Source organism: Dermacentor albipictus, chromosome 4 (genome assembly GCF_038994185.2).
Source record: "Dermacentor albipictus isolate Rhodes 1998 colony chromosome 4, USDA_Dalb.pri_finalv2, whole genome shotgun sequence".
NCBI lineage: Eukaryota > Metazoa > Arthropoda > Arachnida > Ixodida > Ixodidae > Dermacentor > Dermacentor albipictus.
The window spans coordinates 56,070,638-56,096,867 of NC_091824.1; the positions used below are offsets into that span (position 1 = coordinate 56,070,638).

At 43.9% G+C, this 26,230-nt stretch overlaps 1 protein-coding gene and 1 long non-coding RNA gene across 5 annotated transcripts in view; one reads left to right on the forward strand and one right to left on the reverse strand.

Moving 5' to 3' along the window:
* Window positions 1–786: 786 nt before the first annotated feature.
* Window positions 787–26,230, reverse strand: part of LOC139059094 (uncharacterized) — an 86,047-nt gene continuing 60,603 nt past the window's right edge. The window contains exons 2-4 of one of the 4 annotated variants that reach the window (XR_011513898.1): window positions 23,551–23,591; window positions 20,875–21,133; window positions 787–1,034 (exon numbers count right to left, since the gene is read on the reverse strand). This is a non-coding gene — a long non-coding RNA (uncharacterized lncRNA). Of the gene's footprint in view, window positions 1,035–20,874; window positions 21,336–21,838; window positions 22,142–22,288; window positions 22,306–23,550; window positions 23,592–26,230 lie in introns of those variants that run through there. The other 3 variants (XR_011513899.1, XR_011513897.1, XR_011513896.1) reach the window with 3 other exon arrangements.
* LOC139059093 (uncharacterized) overlaps window positions 21,532–26,230 on the forward strand; it is a 163,806-nt gene continuing 159,107 nt past the window's right edge. Inside the window, exon 1 of the transcript XR_011513895.1 lies at window positions 21,532–21,782. The gene's annotated coding sequence lies outside the window, so the exon portion shown is untranslated. The remainder of the gene's footprint in view (window positions 21,783–26,230) is intronic.

The following is a 26,230-nucleotide window of genomic DNA, read 5'->3' on the forward strand; positions in this document are numbered from 1 at the left end:
CGGAGCAGCCATTGGACCGCGGACTGTTGGGTGCTCCTTCCCCGCATGTGGTACCAGAGAAAAGTGCTTTCCGAAAGGGGCTCGCCTATGGGCTCGACAGACCATACCAGACCGTTACCGTGGCAACAAGGATGGCAGCCTTTGAAGCTAGGCGCTGGCGAAAAAAAACGAGAAAAAAAGAAAAAGTGCCTTTGGGACAATTCCCGGAGGAGAACACTGGGAGTATCCAGTAAACGAATGCGCCTGGATGCTGTTAAACCATACTCTAAAATCTACGACCCTGCCGAGGCTATATACTGCTGCCAATTCTGCGAGCGCTACAAGGAAATGACCGCAATTTCTAGAGCTTTTTGGAAGTATACGGCGTTCTGTTCGCTTTCTTGCGGCTGTTCTGGCCTCGCGCAGTGTTGTGTACTTTTTTTCTAGATAGTTTGCGAAGGCGCTTTTAGCTAGCTGACTGCTTGCAATACAGTATGCATGCAAACTGATCCAGCGGGCTGAGTGTGGCCTATGGAAGTAGTGCGATGCGTTGTTTCTACTTACTCGAGGTTTTACGCGAGCAGAGGTGTTATCAAATCCAACAGCATCTCTTTCTCTCTCTCTTTCTCTCTTCCCACCTTTTGGCACATTCTTACGCTATGTTGACGAAAGAGCCTGTAATGGGATGTGGTATCGTGCGTGCGTGCCTGCACGATAAAGAAGCGTATTAACAGCCCGAAAGAGTGGGCTAAAATAACGCGTGTAGGTACACGGGGTGCCACGTAGACGAACTAAGAAACATTCAAAAAAGAGTGTATAACAAAAAAATTATATTCCGTTTGTGTTTTTGTGTATCGGACCCGGGAAATTCAGAAGCCAGATGACGTGACTTGTCAAAGGTAACAAGATATCCTGGAGAAGTTAGCATCGGCTTGCTTTCTTTTTCTAGTATAATTTTTGTACTTTTGTAGGCGGACGTCAGCATGTTCGCAGCTGCTCGCATCCGCGGCTTTAACTTCTCACGTCTCTTTGTAGCGCCGTGTCGCTGGTGTAACCTGAAAAAGAAACAAAGGAAGCATGACATTTTAGCCATTGAAAGACTTCTCACGGGAACGTTGTAAAATATGTCTAAAAGTTAATCAAGTGCCGGTATAAACAACTCTCTTATTCTTGCACTTGAAACAATCTTTTTTTTTTTATTGAAGCGAATGTTAGGAGAGGTTGGCGCCTTTATGTGGTGGCACCGGCTACTCCTTGTCACTTGGCTGACGAAACAAATTTACGCAAAAAGGGAGAGTAGCGACACTGAATATAACACTCTGTAGAACACCGGATCAATAAAGAATATACAGTCCAACAGTACATGAGTCGCAAAGTTCTGTGCATGAGTTCAGTCCACGTACGCATATATGAAGTCCGATGTTTTGAACAGCCAAAACACACAACAACACTTGTAATACACTCCAAGTACAGGACAGAATTATACGTATTGCGTAAAAGTTGCGATCACCACATAAAGCAACTATGCACCACGAACAACGTTTATGTAACTCATTTAGCGTATTCGGATTATCCAATACTTAATATTTTCCCAAAATGTTGACGTCCTCTAAAAACGTTTTCAGAGCAAGAAGCGCTCTTTTTTGAAGGCCCGCAGTTGGCCATGGGCCAAGTATCTTTTTTAGAGTGAATGGTCTTCTGTCTAATATAAACAAATTAGCTTGCAGTACCGTTCTTTGTGTATCGTATTTCGAGCACTCGAGAAGAAGATGATGCACATCTTCGTCTGGGTGGCCACAAGAACACTGCGGACAATCTTTTCTTTTTCTGTTTGCTCCGAAAAAAATACAATACACAAAGCATGCGAAAGAAGAGAGAGAGAGAGAAAATAATGCAGAGAAAGGCAGGGAGGTTATCCAGAGGTAGTTCCGGTTGGCTACCCTGCGCAGGGGGAAGGATTAAGAGGGATAAAAAGAGAAACAGAGTAGAAGGGGGAGATAGAAATATTTCATTAACGGCATGCGTATCCAAACGAAGAAAAAGCAGTGTCAAGCATCATGGACGCAAGAAACAGTGAAATGCACCAATTAAAATTTGGACTTGTTTGACTGTTGGACAAGACAAATTTGGACACACTGGCTTCACGAGTCGTGGATTGTCGGAACATATGCTCAGCAGCGTATGCTTCTGTGATTCAAATGAGGATTTAATACATGAACATGACAGAAGTATTCCGCACGAAGTCGCTTCCAAACGACATAAAGACACACTATCGCAGCGCGCGTACGCACAGAACTTCATAAAAGCAAGAAATATGCCGCATTTACGAGAAAGTGCTCAGATTTAAAGTTATGACATCCTAAATATGAATTCAGGAGCCAAGCTTCAATGTCCACCTAGTTGTTTTAAAGGTCGCACAAGCAAAGTTCTAACCCCGCGCCTACAAAACTTGCGTGAAACTTCTAAACCTACTAAAGGAAGCCATTGCTTTTTACGAATCTCGTAAGAAATTTCGACAATGACAATCGTATTTTTAGATAAAGAATCCCAGGTGTTCAAAAAATAATTAAGAGACCTCGGCTGCAGTGTTCCTGATATTGTACCAATGTGCAGCTTCCGTCATGCATCTCCCAATTTAACAAGTGCCGCATGCGGTTTGTAACGTTCCCTCAATTATGAGTGGGATCTTGTTTGCCATACTTCAAGCACATAAGAATTCGCAATGTGATTTGCAGACCCGCCGTAGGTGCTTAGTGGCTTGGTCGTTGCGCTGCTAAGTACGAGGTCGCGGGATCAAATCCTGGATACGGCGGCCGCATCTCGCTGGGGAACGAAATGCAAGAACGCCCGTGTACCGCGCATTGGGTGCACGTTAAAGAACCTCAGGAGAACTCCGCCACTACCGCGTGCCTCTTAATTAGATCGTGGTTTCTGCACACAAAACCCTAGAACTAAATGTGATTTGTTGTGTACGTAGGTGCAGTATTGAGATTATTGTTTTGTTTCGGCACGTGAGCATCACCAAGCCAAGTTGCCAATGAACAATGCCTGCAGCATCGCTGCACCTGATGTCACTAGGTCTGAATTTGATGACAAATAACGACATGCGCTTTCATGCCAGCAAATAGAAGTTACGAATACTCTCTTTTAGGCCACGTTTTCATGTTTTGTTTGCTATCAGGTCTGTTCCGCGCTATATATAGAGAGTAACACGAAACAGCATTAAGAATTAATAACATAGAGAAGCAAGAGCAGCAGCATGAGTGAGTGCAGATCAAGGCGGTCTCTCATTGGTCGGCTGCGCTGTCAAATAGGCCCGGGCATTGCGAAAGAGCCTTGAGAAGAGATAAAGGAAATTTGCGCGGCAAGCTTCCCTCGCGCACTCGGTCGAGCGTTTAACGTTTTTCAAGCTGCCGCCAAAGACAAATCTTTGCTTAGACGATAGTGGCTGACATTGATTTATACGCGGGAACATCAGCGAATTAGAAAGCGGAGCATGTGGCGATAGTACGGGCCGGCTGTCGCTTGTTGAAGCCGACAGCGGCGGAGTGCTTTCCTAAACGTTTATAATGTCGAGAACATGGAAGGGCCAGTGCGGCTTGGCGGTGGATACAAATCTCCCGAAGTGTGATAAGACTCCAAAGAAGTGCATGGCTGCAGAAATGAGCAAAGCCTGAGAAAAAAACCGGGCCGAAAACGCGTTGTGTAGCTCCAGGCGCGCATGTCTGTCAAGTTGTTCCAGGCCGTACTCTCAGTTAAGTACGCCTGTGGGAGAAAAGAACGTGACTTATCACACGCACTGCACGTAGCGGCAAAATTACTTCGCGTTTCCTCTTTTTTTCAAGAAGCTCTTCTGCCCCAGCTGTCTTACGTTACCAATGTTTTCCAGACGCAGTTCACTGCAGAACAACACGTATTTCATTCGCTTTTCTCTTACAACGCAGAAGAAAGGCGAGATGTAGCCTATAAATTTTCAAAGGACAGGCCGAACATGCATTGTGACAGCATACTTCGTTTGGCGCTTAGTTTGTTCTGCACAAAATATGGTTCCCAGTGGAGTCTCTCAATTCATGTTTTATTTTGCTGTCACTGAGCGACAAAATAAAACTCAGCACAATTATTAACCCCATAGTCAAGCATTACTCCCTTGCAAATGCTTTTAATTTTTTGAGGTTGTCTGAAACTAATAATTCATGCCGGAAACCAAAGAATCGACGAATACAGTGCTTGATCTTTACGGATACTTCGGATGACCAGCTCCGACGATTGAATGCTGATTTGCGATTGCTGTTATTGTCTGTTCTAGCATAGATTCGTCTACGTAATGACCTGTCGCGCATTCGTGCCCACGTTGTAAAAAACCATCGTGGTGGCGTAGTGGCTTTGGCGTTGTGCAGCTATAAGGCCGAGGTCGCGGTATCGAATCCCTGGCCGCGGCGGCCGCGTTTCGATGGAGCCGAAATCCGAAAACGTCCGTATACCTCATATTGGACACACGTTATATATATATGTAAACCTCACGTGATCAAGCGCTTTTGCGCTTCTTGCGATCTACCGGCCTGTGTGAACGACTTTAACTGGAACGCCTTTTGTGTGTGTGTCTCCATGTGTGCGCGTTCGTTTTTTTTGCGTTTTCCTCTCTGTCATCTTTCTAACCCCTATCCCCCATCCCCAGTGTAGGGTAGCAAACCGGAGTCTCATATCTGGTTAACCTCCCTGCCTTTCCTCTTCATTCTGTCTCTCTCTCTCTCTCTCTCTCACGTGATCCAGATTAATCAGGAGTCCCCCACTACAACATGCCTCATAACCCATATTGTGGTTTTCGGACACAAAACCCCATAATTAGATTTTTTTCCCATTGTGTTCAAGATAATAACTGGAATATGATATAACCTTGCCTTCATGAGCCTTTTCGCTTCGTGAGAATTCGAGCTTTGTCAGGATGGTACATGACGACTATATTAAGCAAAGGTAATATAGTCTACATAATTACAAAACTGCGGGGGGTGGGGGGGTCATTTTATAATTATGATCAGTAATGGAGCACGCAGAACGGACATTGATACCCAAAGATACCCAAAGGCTCTTACTGCGAACGCTGATAGCCCAAATTGTTGTTGTAATTGATATCAAACAGTTTTTGCTCGCTCGTATTTTAAGGTATTCCTAAGAAATTATCTTATATATCCCATAACGTGTACTCACATATAATATTCAAATGACATTTCAGATCCAAATCATTCGGATCTTTAAAGAGGTTGCTTATAAATGAAATACACTACTCCTTCTAAGGCATTTTAGACAAGATGCGCCTGGAATTCGGCATTTCTCGACAGCTATCCAATCGCTAGCCTCATCTCGTTCGATCACACTTGGTGCCAAACGAAGAATCACGGGTATTCAGGATCATAGGGTTGGGTATTTTGCCGAAATAGTGACGTAGCGCAATTACTGATTGCTTTTTGTGCAAAACAAACAACGCTCTTGCCGAGAGTAATTCTACGCTGTATAACAAGTTCATCATTCAATTCCCACATAAATTCTTCCCCCTACACTGGATAAATAAGATGTGTTTGTGGAGTCACACGCAGAGTATTGTTAATCTTTAATAATGAATGCATGATACAATGTTTTGGAGCGAATGTAGCAAAATTGCGGGGGGGGGGGGGGTCATTTTATAATTACGATCAGTAATGGAGCACGCAGAACGGACATTGATTAAGGAAATAATTAGTTTGCACGCAAATTCATCCTTACCTAAAATTAGCATTGCGTTATTAAGATATACCACAATACAATGTGCTATTATATTCAAGGCATGTCATAATGATGGCTACAGTGATCTTCCATCATTTCGAAAATAACCTTAATATATGCCAGTCTATCTACCTAAACTTTGGCATCGTTTGATATAGGAATATTGCTAAAAAAATAAATAAGCTGTGGCTTTTCATCATATGCAATGGTGTTCACGTTGTGCAAAAAACATTTTTTTTTGGAGCCCTTCGCAGTTTTAGGTTAGAGGCATTACTATTAGTAAAGAGAACTACCATGCTGATCTGATGTCGTTTTGCTTCGTCGTAAACGGTGGCATGTGCGGTACTTTGCGAATGTCAGTACTCGTACAAACATACTATATGATAAGTTAAATATTCAAAAATAGAAAGCACCAAGTTTTCTTCGCAAAAGATCTTTATTTGTCCGAATTCCAGAGCAATGGTTTTGAAAAATGACTTCAAAATAAAGTATGAAACTGATATATTTGCTTGCGATTTCAAATGTATGCCATGTCTTTTTGTAAGGCTCTCATGCAGTTCATGTTGTAAAAATACAAAGATAAAGGAAAACGAAAACCAGATAATTGCTTTGCGCGTTGCTCAATTGAACAATCTGAATATATGGCCAGATTGTAATCTAGCACGTTATTTTAGAGACGTATTCTCGAAAAAAAAAACGGAGGTAGAGCCCTAAAAATGACTCGTTTGGCCCATATTTCGTTCTTTCAAGGTAAAAAACGTTAATGCTACTTTCTTTTAATTTCTTGCTTTCTGCATCTTTATTTCCCATGAACGCGTGTGACTATCACGGTGGGAAGACATAGCGACGAGAACACTGCTATAATATTGGTCGTCTTGCTTTTCCCAGCAAACGGCAACACCTGCACCATCGCATGGACGTTACGCAATTGCGCAAGTTGATAAACATCAGTTAACAACGTACACGGTAATACAGATCCACTGAAATATCTTGGAAACACGGCGAAACTCGCCAGTATATTTGCATTTGGTAAGCGCTGGCCAAACTTGTTTTTACGCATCGCGTTTCGGCGTTGTTTACTTTGTATTGGGGCGAGCACAGTATGGCAAATGTACGCTCAAATAATCGCACATACGCGTACTTAATGCAGGCGTTAGACGTCCCTGACTACACATAAGCTATCCGCCCCCTGCCCCCTCCCTCGGCCCCCCCCCCCTCTAAAAAAAAAAAGACGGCATTTTTCGCGAGTGTTCTCCACTTCATGTTGGCCTTGTAAGTATGACACGCGAAGCAGTCAGAGTTTGGGCATGCCGTTCCTAACATTTACAGCTTTGTTGACATCTTAAGTTTCTATACGCATTAGTATGTATATACAAATTCGTGACGTGTAAGAAACCGAAGAACAAAGCACACATTTATAAAAAAAATACGAGGAACATGCTTGACCGTTTTAGCTTTGTTTATACTTATGTGACCTGCCCCGTTTTTCTGGCTTATTCAGTTCGCGCGTCGCGACGACGTTAAATATCCTGTACTATGCCATGCGGCTTTCACCTTCACGATATAACTGCTTCAACTAAGTTTTGACCTTTAAGTATTTCCGCTAACGTTAATGGCAGTAATTTTCCTCTGTTCTAAAGATTATGGAGTTTTACGTGCCGAAACCACTTTCTGATTATGAGGCACGCCGTAGTGGAGGACTCCGGAAATTTATACCACCTGGGGTTCTTTCACGTGCACCTAAATCTAAGTACACGGGTGTTTTCGCATTTCGCCTCCATCGAAATGCGGGTTTCCCCTGTTCTGACGTGGCACCTAAGAACGTGCATATAACGTTTCGACAAAACGAAATCAGCGGTTCCAGAGGTACGATTATTATGTATGTTTGTGCGTGCTTGCTTCGGCTGCGGTCAGACGTCTCGCTGCTGCAGAGACAGCACAGGTCATTGACACCACCTCACCGGAACAGTAACATTGTTTCACCTTCCAGCGTTGCCAGGTAAAACAGAAACGTTTGTTTACCTTAACGACTGAGACAACAACATCGCGTGCGCGAGCATGCACTTATCTCAATGCACTTGTCTCGAATTACGATGTCGAGACGCTCCACAGGACGGACAGAATAAAAAAATGCAAAGCAGTAAGCTATCGGCAAAGAAAATGCTCGTGCCATGTACATTAGCGCGAACATGCATGCTTTGCTGGTGGAGCGTTCTTTGTTGCCTCCCGCCTCTCGACGCTTATTAGTGGAAGTGAGTGGTGAGTATGTGATCCCCTTTCCTGAAATAAGAGAGTGATTTTGGCACCAAAGCGACGCGTATGAAGGGAGAACTCACACACACTGTAATGTGCCTCAAATCACTCGATAAGTCGTTTTGTTTATGTGCTTGAGGCATTATCCCTGCAACAAGCAGGAATGAAAGAGAATGAATTAAATTAATATCTTAGGTTCTGCACGCATTAACCACTATTTGGTTATGAGGCACACCTTAGTGGAGGACTCCGGATTTAACGACCACCTGGGGTTCTTTAGCGTACACCTAAACCTAAGTATACGAGCGAGAGTACACGAGCTATTTTGACCCCTGGTTATGAATAGCATTATTTAACGCATTGAGTAAAGAAAAGAGTCCGGCAGTTTTCGAAGGCGCCGCGAGAAGCTTACGAAAAACCTCGGGTGAATTTTGTGCGACTTAACGGAAGTAAATGGAAAGAGAACGAAGATACAAACTTTCACACTTTACCATTTCATGACTGACATAGTTTGGTGCAAATTATGGACTAATAAATGTCACTGCGTGTAATAAATATTCCATGCTAAAAAAATTTTCGCGTGCCTTTTAGTTGTGCGAAAATTTTAGTTGGCGAGGAAATAAAAGAAACAGATTTTGCAATGCTTTTATGGCAGTACGTGAGTCGTAATATTTTACGTAAGCAGGCGAGTTCCCATAAACTTAGTTGCTCGGAAATTGCTTAGTCTTTCCCTATACTTTGCCGGCATCCGCCGTGGCTGCCCAGTGGCTACGGCGTTGGGCTGCTGAGCACGAGGTCGCGGGATCGAATCTCGGCCACGGTGGCCGCATTTCGATAAGGGCGAAATGCGAAAACGCCCATGTACATAGATTTAGGTGCACGTTAAAGAACCTCAGGTGGTCCGAATTTCCGGAGTTTCCCATTACGGCGCGCCTCATAATCAGAAAGTGGTTTTGGCACGTGAAACCCCATGATTTATTTTTTTTACTTTGCCGGCAGCTTTGATGCTGATATGCGAGTACGCGACGTTATGCCCTCTTGTCTTGGAATGAATATAGGCCGTGGGATCGAATCCCAGCCATGGCGGCCGCATCTTGATGAGGGCGAAATGGAAAACACCCGTGCGCTTAGATTTAGGCGCACGTTGAAAAAACCCAGGTGGTTTGAACTATTACGGAGTCCCTCACTATGGCTTGCCTCACAATCAGATGGCGCTTTTGACACGTAAAACTCCATAATAATAATAATTAAAATCAATCTATGTGACCTTGTTTCACATGCCGATGTTTTTTCTTCTCACGCCGATGTTTTCATGTCGGTGTTCTCACAATGCATTATATACCGGCTAGATGTTTTGAATAAATGATTTTACAGTAAGATGCAACATACTGCTGCACTGTGTGATCGGGAAAAATGCCGCAGATATTCATTAAAGTAGCGGCTAGCTGTGTAGGTAAATACCGCCCAAGTTTCTTCCCGTTTATGGATAGATGTACGTTGGCATTAGCAAAACTACGTCCATAATTTTCCAAGAGCCTTAACCCTCGTCACCAGCCCTCGTTGCAAACAATAGAAAACCAGTTTTAGAATGAGAGATGTACTGTAATATACATATTAGATATGTGATGCATGTGAAACTATTTCAGAGTGCTTCCGTAGCCAGTTTATGCTGCGAAGGAGAGAGAGACAGAGGTCATAAGGGAAAAGCAGGGAGGTTAACCAGGCTGTGTCCGGCAGGCTACCCTGCACCTGGAAAAAGGGAAAGGGGATTGAAAAAAATAGAGAAAGAAAAAAGAAGTGCCCAATTTGCACCGTGAACTGTGACTACATTTCCGAGCATATTGTACTGATGCCTTTATTTTTTTGGAATAAGGCGTAACAGTTTCCTTGTACCCGCCATGTCACCTCATAGGTTTAGTTTTCAAACTATTAGTTAGTGCTAAATCTTACATAAATGGTACGCGTCAAAGGGTGAGTTTTCCTCAGGCGTTAGGCTGCGTCACGTTTTGACGTGAATACCACTTGAGGAAAACATATGCACAAAGCGGCTCGCGCATAAGGAGAGCTTTGAGCTTCGCCGACGAGCACTGAACAAAAGGCGGCTCTCTTTGACGCTGATAGCAGCCATACTTTTTTTTGTCACGCATGCCTCGCGCAACCCGAGGTGCGGTGGGAACAACGGAAAGCATTCTTTGGAGAACGCCGACCGTGGGCCAACAAGCGAAATCTGCGATTCGTTTGTTTGAGCTATTGCGGCTGCTCAGTGTATAAGATGAAAGCAGCGAAGATAAGGGAAGCGAAGAACGGTGCGACAGAAAATTACGAGAGCTTTGTGGGCACTTCTTCTAGGAAGCATCAGAACGTCAAGCCATTTTTTTTTTACTTATGCAAGCCATTATTCCTGACACGTTTGCACGCGGAGAACATTGCATAAGCGTGCATTTGTGGGAGAAATAGGTTTATTCAAGAAAGCAGATTTTGGGAGCTCTTAATTAAATATGATTACACAAGTCTCGTGTCCGGCTGTGGAAGTGAAATGCAGCGAACCGGACGTATGAACTAATATGACGCGACTCCTCTTTTTTTTTTTTTTTCAGTATGGCGTACCTTCCTGCTCCTTAATTGCGTAGCAAAAAGATGAATCCTTGCACACTGGGAATCTGCGACTTCTTAGTTGGAGTGCGCGCTTGCGAGTTCTCCAGCTTAACATTAGACGATTGGGGCACCACACATGACACATAAACATGTTTCTTGCGTTTGCTTAAATATGAAATTAGTTGCGGAAGTTCCTCACCAAGGAAAATGTATGGGGAACTTAAACACTGACGTTATTTCTTCTTGCTATATACGTGCATGGCTGGCTCAGAGTTGCACACCAGCCTCGATGACAGAGCCAATACAGCTTCATTTGCTTTCATTTTTGAAAAACGCGTGTCCACTTATGCACCTTTGGGGTATCGATGACTTCAAAGTTGGCCATTACCCACCAACCTTCTAAGGCCGAAATAAACATGACGTCAGTCGATTGGATTCAGATTCACTTATACAAGGACCGGAGTCAAAAAGCCGACGCGAAAGGTCGGACGAGGGTAACCGCCACGCTGTTTCCCGCGCAGGCAACAGCGGAAGCAAAAAATAGATAATAGACCTTGAGTTCCACAAAGGAACAAGCGCATTGAAGTATTGAGTATTCCAATTCAATAAATGATTAGCTACAACTATATGAAGAAGAATATGAAAGACAACTGCACGTTCATGCATGATGAAATGGACTGCACACAGCACGGGCGGGTATACGTGAATGGGGGGCTGAGTAAATCAAAGACAATGTTACGAAAGTATAATATGCGAAGGGCTCCTGGTATGTAATATTTTACTCCCAGTGTATCGATAAGTGCATCGTGCCATTAAAGCGTGTTCAATTGATAATTATAATGAGTGCTTCCACCGAAGTTCACGTCCAATAATCAAACCCGAAATCAACCTCACTGAAATATCACGTAGATTTTCGGAGGTCGTTCTATAAAGCAACATCCGGCGCAATATTCAAAATTGTTCGTGCACATAAGGGGAACTGGAATGGGGTTCCTCGTTTGCCAATACGTTCCGCGAGTTCATTCATGAAGATGTGCACTCGGATTTCTTTTTTAATCCTTTATTTCTTTTGGGGCTGCACGCGCAAAGCACGCATATCCTATTAGGAGAGCAGAGACATAAACGTTGTGGTCCCGACAGCGCAGCGCGAATCTTCCTAAGTGGTTGGCGGTACATTAGTGCGGGACGTCGTCGAATAAGGGCCCACGGGGGGCGGGGGCCCCACAGAACAGAGTTTTATCGAGCGTCGCGTATACCATCTCATCTGGCGATTGGCGGCTGGACGCCTACATGTCTTCGGAGTGCGTGTTGTTCCAGGCGGATGCAGACAATGGAGAGACTGCCGGGACAGTGACGCGAGCCTGCATTTCCCAGGGGCCCTTATTGCTTTTGTTTCGGAGCATCCATCCTTCATAAACAAGGCTGGGAGCGAATGCGACTTCTTTGTTTGTGCTGCTGCTGCTGTTCGGCCGATTCTGCCCGCAGCAACCGACAATGCGAAAAAAGCGCATTGCGGCGTTTTTGGTGACCGATGCGGTGGCTTCGTTTATTTCATATCTGGAGCTGCGCTGGCTCTAGATTTGGCAGCGGAGAGCAGTGTAGTCTAACCAGTTCACCCGCAAGCCTAGATATATCATGTCGTCTTTGATTGAACGCTGATTTCTGAAACGTTGGCACGAATGTAGTTGACGGACATGCTCATTTTGTTTCTTGACGATACGCGGAATACCATCGTGTGTTCGTCCAAAAGTTCCAGAGTATCGAAATAGAAACTTTTAGAAGGCCAACTTTCACGGATCGTCTGCAGATTGCTGAAACAGAGATGCACCTGACAATACGTAGACGTTACAGCGCAACGTTGTGTGCGTTTACTTCCAGCATGCTTAAAAAAGGCCTAGAAAGCCTTCACCTAAAGTTCACACACCATCTGCAACCCATAACGCACAGCACGGTAGTGCATAACACGTGGCAGTTTAAGTAAGTTCATGAACAAATCAGGCACAATTCAAACGCGTTCATTAGTTAGCACCTTAGAAATGCAAGCAACAACGTCCTAACAAGACACAATAGCTCATTATATATATATATATATATATATATATATATATATATATATATATATATATATATATATATATATATATATATATATATAATCTTTCGAAGTTTCTTGGTCTTCTTGAAATAATGTTCCAATTCTTAATACAGTATGTTGGAGTGCACTTGCTAGCCGTTCGTAGATTTTCCATCGACGGAGACTATCTCTTCTGAGTGCTTAATTTATTCTTTCTTGTTCCTTTATTACATTCCTTTCCTTTTTTGTTAGCGTCTTGATTACCGAATTGCAATTGAAGGCGTAGAATAGAACACCTCCTGATTCCTTACAGGGATATGCCGTGTTATACCTGCTGCGATATGCATTTATTTTTATTTTTGACCTAGACAAGTCGTGTAAACATTGTAAAATAGCATTGATAGAACAACTTATGGTCGTTCACTTTTGGTTTTGGTTGAAAGCAACGTTTTCATGAAAATAAACACTGAAGCTGCGAAGCGAAAACGTGTACGGAAATGTTGCAGCTTCGCCCGAAAAAGCGATAGAAGCTGAAAGAAATGAGTGCACTAAAATACAGCACAACAAATATATCGACATTGGTTCGGTAACATGAGTTGCGCTAAAGTATCTTGCAGTAAAGCGCCACGTTTTAGCTTCATGCTATACCACATACATTTTTTGGTCGGCGTTCGACATTTTGCTAGCTGAAGAAAATTTTTCTGTCTGCTTTTCTGTAGGCGTCTCAAAGCTGCGAACGTACTTTCCGTACATTTTGCGATTTTGCAAGTTTATCGAACGCTTTACACGTATTATAGAGGGCCCAAACCTAATTCTTAGTGTACTGGTCAAAACAACTTTGCATATTCAAATACTGAACGCAGCTAATATTAAGGTATTGGCAGTCACCAAACGGTAAGTGTAATGCTTTCATTGTTTGTTCAAAATGATTTTATTAGTTAAGCATGAAGTAGATTGTCTTCTTGGCGAGAGTCTACCTATGGGACAGTTGGTCGGTTTCAGGATCTGAACAGCTGAACCTTTTCGTTCGTTCTCCGCACAAGGAAACAGAAAAGATTTTAAGTGTTATGAAAATCTGTGACAGCGGGACGAACGAGTGCGTGGAAAGTGCTTTAGTGCGTGTAACTTTCCAGCGTGATGAGGTTACGTTTGTCGTCTGTATGACGTGCGTGGCTGCTTCTCAAGGCCTGATTTCACTTCACCTTGCCGCGTATGCAAGATCAAGCGAAACGCGTTATCTCTCCGACTGAGCGAGCGTGATAAACTGAACTGCATGAAGCTCCAAGCATATACAAAACTGATTGAGTTTGATAACGCTCACGTTTCTGGTATGTGCCAACGCGCAAAAATGATAAGGCGGTGTTTTTTCTGCAACAGTGCCCGGAAAAACCTATGGCTGTAGTATAGCACTATCCAGAATACGAACTATCAGTAGCGCACGCACGAATACTAGTGCGAAGCGCTCAAGAGAAAGAAAAGAGAGAAAAAGAGAGAAATAAAATAAAGAAAAGAGAAAGGACAATAAAGGGTACTTCAGCGTTGTCTTTGAAAAAAAAATTGTGATCAGCCACACATCAGTTTCAGAAAGCGCGTAATACACAGAGAAGCGTAAAATGAAGTACGAACGGCTATTCTGAAACAACAAAGGACAAATGTGCAGAGCGCGGTACAACTGTATGCACAAGTCATATCGCCCTAGTTATTCACGAGGATGGTAGCGAAATGGGCATCCAACAAATCACCTACATCGCTAACGCGCACCCCTAACACTTTCTTCTTTTTTTCTTTTTTTTTCTATATATAAAAGCAACAGATGGAAAGGCAAGCATTGGCCATGCACTATCAATTTGCTGCCATAGCCTGCCACTTTCAAACGCGTGCGTTGATAACTGAACACGCCGGGATTTCCTCCGCCTTCGGTTTGATCGCTAGCATCGCCGTATGTCTGGCATTGCGACGGTGGCCCTAATGGTGTGATACTCTCTTCGCGTACTGTATCAACAGCGCATCGCGTCGGCTTTGAGGTTTACACTACATGCGTCGTGGCCCTGATTCCTATTATAATTTTTCTTTTCTTTTTTGCCATGCCGCTACCCAAGCACATACGCACGCACGCACACACAAAAAAAGGAGGTCGCTAAGTTATGATAGTCTTGATGACTTGCTTGAAATTTTCTCTCTTTTAGGTTTTATTTATTCCCTTCGTCCATGGACACCTTTCTTCGAATTTTCAAAGCTAACTTTCAGTTATCTCCTGCATTGCAAGTCAGTGGCTAGAATGCGAAAAGGGAGCGTTGCGAAAAGAGCGTTTAAAGCAAAGGTGACCGCCTCAATGTGGGCTCAGCGTGGGCTCGCCTCCATTCTCGTGGTTTAGCTGCGTCGGAAGCGTTTACCAGCAAGAAAAGCTATGAAAAGAAACGCGCTGAAACGCAAAGCTGTCGTTAAGGTGGATGAATTTAGTGACTTTCTCGTTAATCTACCAACTTTGCTCTTGGGACGCCCTTATAATTTAGTAAATCGCGTATGGTTCCTGTACATAAATTTGTATCGTCAATGCTTTTAACATGGCGTGCCTCAGTGACAAACGGCTTACAAAAAAGCAGAAACCTTTCGAGATCACGTCAGCGAAACCCATGCCAGTTGCATGGAGTGGTTTGTTCTCGGCGAATTCCGCGGAAATGTTCAAACACTGGCGCCGCGCATGTGCACTAAACGGTCGCTGTGCAGAACTTGTGCTAATTCAAAAAATATAGCCGCTGAAAAGACAAAGTAACTTGGTGTAATGGCAACACGGTGGTACTTGCAGGGTATTTCAATTCTGCTGCTGGTACTATTTAAGAAAAACTTGTTCTTTTTTCGGCAACGTCAATGAGTCGATCAGCATGAAAATTGCAGCTGTGGCGCCGGTGTTTTTCTGGACTCGCTCGAATGTATGCCGCCTGCACCTTGAAATCTTTTTTTTTTGCATTTTAATGATCACAGAAATGTTTTGTTATAAAAATGAGCTTACTGGCATTTTCAGTAGTCTATGAAGTGGAGCAGTTGTAAAACTCTTTTGAAGCACTAAATCTACAAAATAGTGAATCTCTTCCCCAACATCTAGATTTAAAAATAACCAAGGTCCATTTTGGTATACCCATATTGAAACAGCAGGCTGAAGGTAACCATATTAAGTTGCGCTCAACCGCGCAGGAAGACAGTTTTCAGTGGTGTCATGGTGCATAGAGTTCCGGCTACGCATATGAACAGCATACGCGGAGAGCGCAGTAGTCTGTGTGCTTTGCGAATTGCATGCTTTGGTGGGTGTATTCACGTCTGCTGTATTTGTTCGGGGAACTCAACGTGAAGTGAACCAGTCACGTGAACTTGACTCACGTGGCGCAATTTGTAATTACTATTTCTATCCGTCAGCCCTAGATGTAGAAAATGTTGACGAAAAAGGTGGGACGACGTATTAGTGAATCGCACTGAGTCTCAAGCCCTGTAAGAGTTACCATTTGTTGGGCGTGTTGGTAAACTGACTTTAAAAGCATATTTAGCGCCAGCGAACAAGGACAGAAGGGAGACGACACCACAATACTTGTTAGATAAGGAGACGGCTTTTTTGGATGATGTGGCGCCACCGTGCATGGGTTAAATAGGTGGTTGTTTCCTGAAAATAAAATTGTTGTAGCGCATTGGGGTGTCGTCTCCCTTCTGTCCTTGTTCGCTGGCGCTAAATATGCTGACCCTGTAAGAAAATCAAGCAATTTAAAACATAAAGCGCATATATTAAAGACGCTAAACGTTTAGAGATTCATTGGGCCTACGATACTGTTGAAGTGTTGATTGGAATGCAATTCCAGAATTTGAGTCGATGTTGGGATTAAACTTACGTGTTTCGGCGACGCTGAGTTCCAGAGATAATTAGCACAGCCGTACACCGCCGTACTCAGCGCTCCTACGCGCTCTATTGCGTTCGTTATCGCAGACATACGCCTGCCGAGATGAAAACATTTCATAATCCTACACAAACTACTGAGCACGTACTTGGCTTAGTCGCGAGAGCAATACTTTCAAGCTGATCCATAAAACTTTTGCAAAACCGCTTACGTTGTCTGAAATTACTGAAGTATATCAAGTCCTCGAGGCTTCTGTTATATGCGCCTTAATTTATGACATAATAATTGAGGTGAGATAAACGAGCGAGTACTCAATAGTGTCTGCGTATTACTGGCCAGCGGCTACGGGTCACAGCGCCGTCTTTGAATTATTCGAAGAATAAACTGAAATCGAAACCAGGATTCGATACGTATGGAAACAACTGTTACCATGCAGCAGGTATATAGGTAACAATTATTCGTATCTGTGCAACCAGCTCGGGCATATACAGTGAGTGGAATATTCATGCTACCATTACAAGAAGGTACACAAAGCTTTGCAATGTTTGCATCATGTCCATGCATGTAAATTCTCATCTTCGCTATGGCTTCAGCCCGTGCAAGTGAGCACCAACCTTCAAAAATCGAAATCTTTATAGGGAAAGAAATAAGGACATCGAGCATGGAGTCCACTGAATGCTTTCAGTGCGCGTTAAGATTGTACAACCACATCGCACAGTCAATGATGAAAAGGATTTGGCATGGCTAATGCGCACACATACTTACGATCAGAAATCAACTGCCCCGGGTCCCATTCAGTTGAGGACTAACTACAAGAATCCTTTCGTTATATTGATATTTATCTTTTTGCGCAACAATTGGTAGGCAATTTTCTCCTCCGGCTTGAAAAAACAAAGAAATGTGTTATATGAAAGAATTGGGAACATATCACGCGCTGCGCATTTGTTTGTTTGTCTTCTGATAAAAGCGAAGTTATCCCTAAGTTAGTACGGGATTTAGTACTGTGTAGTTTAGGTTTTAGTAGCTTAGCAAATTGACGCTCCGCCGAATGCGAGGCGCAGACAACGACCAAGGCCTCGGCCGAACGTCCATCTGTGGGCAAATGCGACGGGAGTTGAGAGCCGGGCGAATGGGAGATTATGGGATATCAATCTATAGGTGATAAAGAGGAAGTGGTTATCAATAGGGAGCGTTAAAAGCCGCCATAACTCAACGATTACGACAGGAGTCGAAAAGATTCATAAAAAAATAATAATGAAAAAGTAATATCTATCTCTAGAGAGATAGGAACGGAAATAAGGGAGTGAGATGACACATAGAAGCTCACATCGAAAGCGTGCGTATCATAGGATTATAGAAATATGTATCACTTGCAAAAAAAAAAAAAAGAGTCGTTCCGTCAAGTGGCAACTGCCCAGAAACAATAAAGAGCGTCGCCACTTTTAAACGCAGTTGACTTACTTGGTACGCGAGGCCACAAGAGCATGTCAGCTTTATAGACATGACGCGTGCACGCCGAGAGATTTTAACACTTGAAATAGTTATTTTGAGTTGTGTAAGTCGGGCACATCAAGAGAATGTAATCTCGTGTTTCACGTCACAGTGAAGAAGGCAGGGGCACACCACTCAGTTTATGGTCTGCAGGTTCACCTGAGTGACAGCCGCACCATCCATGAGTCGGTGATATAGCAGGCATATCTTTGTTCCTGCAAATTCCTGCGGTATCAGCTGCTGGAGGAGCGGTACTGTGTTGCGCTTTTGCTGCCCTATCTACATCGACTATAGATGTGCACAGTCACGTGAACCATTCTTTACAAATAAGGCTGTGGGTACGCGTGGTGGCTTAGCGGCTAAGGCATTGCGCTGCTAAGCCCGAGGTCGCGGGATCAAATCCAGGTCACGGCGGCCGCATTTCGATAGGGGCGAAATGCAAAAAAATACCCGGGGTCTGCCGTGCATTGGGTGCACGTTAAAGGTCCGCAGGTTGTCAAAATTAATTCGGAGTCCCCCACTATGGCGTGCCTCATTATCCTATCGTGGTTTTTGGCACGTAAATAAGTAGAATTCGATGCGGGTGTGGCTGAAGTTCTGTGCATAGAGACAGGCGCATGGGTAACATCGTTTGGTGTATACTTATACGCGGTTCTAAGCATACAAGTTTTAGTCCGCAACATGATATCTTCAAAACTGCATAGCAGTTTCAATACTGACACGTGTACTCATTCATCCGGTGACCGCTTTTCACCAGATAACAATCGTTAAACGTTATCGCTCGGCGCCGGACGTGCCTGCATGAATCGAAAATTTCTCGAACGTTACCGATGGTTCCGTCCATTATCTGGTGTCGTCAAACCTTGCGTAATCTGATTGTATGCACGACACGATTTGCGTAGCACTCTCTGGAAGACACGCAGACACCAGCGATTAGTCTGGAACATTCGATGAGTCATGTATAAAAGCCGACGCGCTTGGCCCACAGATCAGATTTTCGACGATCACCTTGTTTTGCTGGGCGGAAGTTCGCCTAATAAAGAGTTAAACTTGTGGCTCATAGTTCTGACACTGCGCCGTTCTTCGCCGTCACTATAACGTGACCATAGAATTATTGCATACGCTTAAATGATAGCACAAACAATTATTGCGGCGATCCACAAGGTGGATGAAATCGTGTGAATGAAAAATTCTCATGCAGCCGAGAGTATTGCGAGCCAACAAAGGAAATTCAATATGGGTTTCTAAGAAAGACTGTTTCGCAGTGTAAAAAAAAATTTGATCTGGTTGCCGGACCAGGAGAACTTTCTTTTTCAGCTGTGAAGCTTTCTTTATAAAGAAAACCAGCGTAGCCTCGAGCAGTATACTACGAGGCGAATGTCAGTTTGGCCCTTTCATGAAACTTCCATCACCTTCGGAATTTTCGCAAAACTGATTTGTCACACGCATCGTCCCGGTGCTTCGAGTTGTAGATTAATTAGAGTTGTAGATTGTAGCCTCCGGCAGTTAGAAAAAATGATGCCGCGACCGCTGCGGAAAAGCGTTGGTCCTGTGTTCGTTGTCCGGAGCAGGATGGCTTCTTCAACGGCTATGTTGCTGAGAAACACGTATGTACTTTTTCTATAGCCTCATGCTACTGCGAAGGGATGACAATACTTTCTTTTTTTTGCAATATAATGAGCAGTGTACATACCGCTTTCATTTCTCCTTTCCAAACCGCTTTCTTGCATAGACATGCTCGCTTCACAAATGAAAAAGAAAGCATGTTCTTTGCTAAAGAGTAAATAAAGTTATCCGATACATGCACTAACGGCATCGCCATCGTAACGTTTATGTGTAAGCTGAACATTTAAGCTACAGTCGTATTGTTGAGCTATAGTTTGCAAGCTCATCACAGACGTGAGGTTGTTCGTAGACGATGGCGTGACGTCTTATTTCTCGTTAACCACATGCACCACAGTTGCTGTGTCACTCTCCACCATCGTATAACTCAGCGAAATAGTCAACACGTAAAACTATTCTTGCTGTGTGGGGACTCGGCCTACGAAATCTTGCAGAGCCCATATTGAATTCAAGAGAGAATACCTTTGAAGAGATGACTTCAGTCATCACGTGCAAGAAACTATTTGGCGATTTGCACTGCTGTAAAAAAAAGATGCCGCTATGAATGCGAAAAAGAAAGAACTGGCTGATTAGCAGCACTCAAAAAATCCTAGCTCTAATAATCTACTACAATAACTTCGCACTGCGACAGCAGAAAATGTATTGTCGAAGAGCATGGCTTCGTCTTGAATTGCCTTTAGGTGTGTAATAATATACAAATAATTAATATTACGATAATTTGCTCCACGACGTTGCACCTTACATACCACTCGGAAAGGCCTTAGGACAAGTTTAATAATTTAGGATACCTTCGATGAGTGACAAGAAAAGCAAGATCTGCGGTTTAACATAAGTTGCTGGTTAATGAATAGCTTCGTTAAAGTTGGTGACTTCGAAGGAACAAAAAGGTGGCGCAGCACAAAGTCCTTATGCTGGTTTCGTTCTCATTCGCTATTAGACGCACGCGATTTTGTTATGCGCACGTTTTTGAACAGGCCTCCCATTCTCTTCTCGATACCCGCCTTCGTAGCTTCCACAGTGATACCACCGCTAGCATACATCCTCTGCACTATCCTCAAACGCTATACCGTTTTCCTGTTCGAATACTGTCCCGAAACATTGTGCATCGGCTTCACTGTGTACATTCATCTCATGAAAATGTAGTCTACGAAAAACTTGCCAACTTTGGGTACACCCGCGGTAAGATATTAAAGCGTGGGCGACTGGTGTGTGTGTACGTACTTAGGTAACGTGGAAGGTCCCGGGCCCGGCCAGTCTCTCGGTCCCGTGCATGGTCTCCGGGCTGCCGTGGGCTCGCAGGTCATACGGGCAGCAGCACATGGATCGGCGGCGCCGGCGTGGTCTATGCCCTCAGTCAGCCTTCGATCGAGTCGGTGGGCGTCTTCGCGCGGCGCCCTGCGTCGCGGTCCGCACGCTGGTGCATCGCTCGCCGTGCCCGTCGACGTCTGCCACGGCCGCCTCCGCCAGCAGGCGATGGGCCCTAAATGGAGAGACAATGATGGCTCGCCAGCGCGTCTCGGCGCGGACGCTTAATGTCCCTCTTTATGAGTATACGCTCGGCGCCAAGGGCGGCGGGCAGCCTCGCGCTGTTTACGTGTGCATGCGCGCAGTGACGACCAAGATACGGGAAAGGGATGAGACAATAAAAGAAAAAGAACACACAGGGCGGTAAAGGTGCTATCTCCGACCACGGGCCGCTGCTGCGAACTATTCGAAAAGTGTTCGAACGTTATGTTTATGGCTGTGTGCCCCCTTTCTTTCTTCTCGGCGGCGCGTCGCGCTCTGCGGCGTGGTCGTGAAGCACGCGAGCACATTCGAATGGGTCTCGCCGCATGCCACGGGCTCGCGGCGAGTGCCGCGTGTCTATGTGCCGCACACACACGTGGGCTGTTTGAGGACCCGCTTCGTCGTCGTCGTCGCCGCCTCCGCCGCCATTTCGCGTGTGACCCAGCCATTTCGCCGTGTGCCGTTCCTGTCGCCCGAGCGCTCGACGTGAGCTTGACACGGTGAAGTGCGTGCGCTCCCGATAGGTGTGTGTATGTGTGCATAAGCTTGCGGTGACCGTCGCCTCATGCCGGGGACCGTTCGACGGATTTCAGCGATGCGTTCCGACAAGGTCGCAGATTGAGGTGGGTCAACTCGTCTAGACGCCCCCAATTTATCGCTTCCAACATGCTATGTGTACCTTTTCAGGGTCCAGGTATAGTTCTGTCTGCACGACTTTAGGTACGAACGCATACACCTATCATTTTCTCGAAGGAAACATTCAGCGTCGTATGATTTGTGAATTGGAACCAGTATGAGCCTCAAAACGTCAGAATGTGCATTGTATACTACTTTACTTGGCGCGCGTGTGTTTTAGTTCAACTATCTTTCTTCTTCACCAGACAGGTTTCCGCCGGACACTGGATTATAAAAATAGATGGCGCTTGATACAGTCGTATAACCTGGGTACACGTGAAGTTCGTAGCGTTCTGCGCAGCTCCCACACTTGGCCATGCACATGCGCAAACCCTACGAAAGCGCTGTTTTAACATATTGTATCTTTTGCTAGCCATATTTTAGGTAACAAATGCTGATGCTTGCAAAGAGAGAAACCAGAGAAATTAAGCCCTATAGCTTAAAGTTAGTATACCTAGATTTTTATGTATATGCGTTTCCTTGAGCTGAGAAAAAATTATGCGCAGCGGCAAGCGTCGAGCTGTGCCGGTGGGAGAAACGTGCGTGCGCTTGTTGCCATTTTGTAAAATTCGTATGGGCTAGAACATTTACCCCGCATTTATACTGCCAGATATATAAGTATTATGGTCCAGTCTTCGGGTATTGCATTTTGCGGGCGTTATGCGCTTTAAAACGGTTGGCAAAAAAAAAGAGAGAAGGAACGCGTTACCAGCTTTCGCTATATACTAAAGGCGCTTTGGGCTTATGGAAATGAAGGTGAGATAAGCTGCTTGTAAGCAAAATTTCTGTTTTTTTTTGCATTCATTGAATCCGCCGTTGAAATATGCCCTCGTGTTCTGAGGAATGTATTTCAATGCGAAATTTGGGTGAGTGATATCGAATTGTATCTGATCCTTGACGAACATGTTGGTTTAAGTGTTGCGAATCAGGCATGTAGCTCAAGCGTGGTAACGGGGGTGCCCAGAGTACACCGATGTGACTTTCTAGTTGGGAAATCCCGTCGTAGTGAACGATCGGCGGCACGAAAATGGAAGAAGTAGGAGATCAGAGGTCATCATGCAAAGTAATATGGCGTCATGTTTCCGTAAAATGTCATTGTCCGCTCACAGATGCGACTATATGTAGCAAACTGTAGGCTACTCGTGCACAATGAAACATAACTCGACACTGCCCATGGGTAGTCGCATTCCAGCCAATACAACGTTCATGCTGTCACATGCAGTACAAGTAATAAATACAGGCACTCACCTGAGAAGTTGTCGCTACAAGTAATGCTTTCTTTGAACAGCGTTCAGAATCATGTTTGCGCTAAAGGCCGCTAAGTACAGGGAGAGGCTGGAACAGTCTGTCTCACACACAAAAAAAAAGGGGGTGCATAAAAGCAGTAACAACCAACACGCACCTTCAGAAACTATCGTCAATTATGATGTAGTCTATTGATACACGCTAAGTTAGCACGTAATATGACGGTATGCCTAGCTTGGAAGCAAAGTGTGAAAATAACCTCAACAAAAGTGTGGCTTCTTAGGATGTCAATATAATTACGAAATTATTCCTTTGCACTTTTCGGCAAACAAATTGATGTGCGTCACAATATGTGGGGTACTACGATTGACAAGCGCTGGTTAATGGTGATGTTAAGTGATATTAGTTGATGATCACAGCTATAGGTTTTAAAGTGTCTTGTTGATAAGAAAAATATCCAGGGCTGCTTACTTCTCCATTACGAGTAGGCCGAAGGCTAGATAACTGGAATCCTGAAATAAAACAAAAGATTTCACAACTATTAAACGCCATGATATGCGCCAGAACGGTTAGTAATTCAGCACGGCATAGGCACCACAAGCGCAAAAAAAAAAGAAAATATTAAATTATAATATTTCCGTCCTTTATGTAGATGAACTATTGAAATAAAGCTTATATGGCCTTGACAGATAAGCTGATAGTATTATCAATATTTAAGCAATATTACCGCTTAGAATTTTAGCATATATGTAGCACGCATGCATTAGATATCAAGTTAATATTGCAGTCTGCTAGAAGAGCTCTCATGAACTCATAAATCGTTGGAGTTCATACTGTAGGAGACGTATTTAATACAGATATGTATATTTACATTCAGTGCAACAAACACCCCGTTCTTGCACATATGCTGTGAGATATTTAAATTACATTTCTACATTTTTATCCACCCCAGCAACTCGACTGGTATTTGGTATCTGGTATCTGGACTGGTATCTGGTATATGCCTTTTTTTTGCAAAGCTAATTTTCTTTTAGTGCATCGTTTTTTAGTTGGCACACGTAGAACCCCGAGGCAATACATTGTATGGGTTCCTCTTTTTTTTTTATTCATTTGAGTTCATCCGTCAAACCAAGTTCCATATGTATGCGATAACAATGACTCAGTGGCATGCGAGCAAGAATCGTTCCAAAATTTGACCCATCGTTCGTTCTGTCATTGCACGGTGGCGAAAAAAGGAGCCTGCTACGTTTCCTCTATGTGGGATCTCAAGTCAGAAAACAGTATACAGCCCGGTATTATTGGTCGTTAAGTACAGATAGTATTTGCAAACGCGCGTTCTAACAACAGATATTGCTTTAGCGCCGGTTGACCAGTAACACTATGATCGGCACTGCCAATCTATAGATTAGTCCTTCGCTGCTACCGGCGGTGCTTTGTTAAAGATTGTGTTAAGAGAAGCTTCAAGGAAGTATTTTGTGCTGTATTTTGATGGAGCCAGTACATAATATTGTCAAGGCATAGTCAGTCAGCCGTATCCTCAAACACGCGACAATATGAAAGGCGCGGCTTGCAGAACACACGTGATCACTTAACAAAGTAGGTTTTATGCGCTCAAAAGTGTATTTTCATCAGGAGTTGGGACAAATACCTTGCTCAACTTATTTTTCAACACCTTTAAAGAAAATTGAAGTACTCATGTGAACATTGTGCTTTCTGCAAGTACGTTGATAGGTTACGAATAATATTGTTTGGCATAAAATATCTTTAGTTTCCAATTCCTACTTGCCTTTACCCACACTGTGGGTTAGCAAACCGGACTCTCACACGTTTGAGCTCCATTAACTGCTTTTTCGCTCTACCTCTCTCTTTACCTGCCGTCTCTTGTTTTCTTGACATGTTCTGCCGCACTTCTTATCTCCATTTGTGTTAATGACCATCGCTTGATCAGTTTCGTGATTGTGATCCCACTGAATAATTTAGGACAGTGCGCTGTCTGGACTTCAGATACGGTGTTGTAAACGCGAAGTGTGTACCTATTACAGTATTTGGAACGCCCCACATAAAACAAAGGTCTAGAAAGAAATTAATGCAGCGTTGTTTGCAGTTATGACCCTGAGTATTTTCTCGGCATTTGCTGTAACCTGCGAGTCAACTAAAATTTTTTTTTTCTTAGTGAGCTGCCGAGCAGGTCTCTCACATTTCAGCAAGAGCGCAGTTGGGTGCACAATAATGTTGTTTCACGCAAATGAAAAGCAACAAGAACGAGACAAGAAAAAGGCCTTCGAAGCGCCAAAAGCGTGGCAGTTTGGGCGAGCTGGTGTGTCATTACTTTTCAGGCTTGTAGCGCAGCTCAGAAAGAGCAAAAATGAAGAGGTAATGAAAGGGAATGGAAAACAGAGTAAGCGCTAACTTCCAACTGATGGTTTATTCCGTGACACAGAAGGCTACTTATGCACTCTGCGAACCATGTGACATCAAGAGATTACACAAAGCTAGGCGACAACGCCGATAGTAACCATGTGAAAACATATTCAGGCAGCCTCTGGCGGCAGTCTGAGATACGCCAATTCATTGCTTGATAATGATGATGAAGGTGAGCTTACACATGCATGGCTCAGACCTATGATAGCCTTTTCTTCGATGATTTCTCTTGTGAGCTGATTACGACTACGACCTAGAATGACGCGTTCCTCTAAGACAGGTTCGCAACCACACGTTTTGCAGTGCCGCGCGAGAAACCCGCCAGCTGTAATACAATTCTTAGCATTGTAACCATGTTCGCGCAGCCTGTCTGAATGACAGGCTGCGCTGACATCTTCTTTTTTGCTCTTTGTGAGCTGTGCTACAAGCCTAAAAAGGCCTTCGAAGCGTGAAACTCTCCGACCTAACCATTTCTTATCTCCTCTTATTTATGCTGAATTTCGAAGACTGTTTTGTTATATTGGTGGTTTTCTCAATTAGCCTTAGATTGGCCTGAAGGACGACTTTTACGAACTTTATAATAGTGACTTCCCTAAAGGGACACTAAAGAAATACACTAAATTAGGTTAGACGGATAAAGGGTTCTTGGAAAACTCAGTTGTCGTTCATTTCGAATTAATAGGTTGATTGTCAGAGGAGAAAATGAAGATGGTCAAAGTTTCATCCTTTC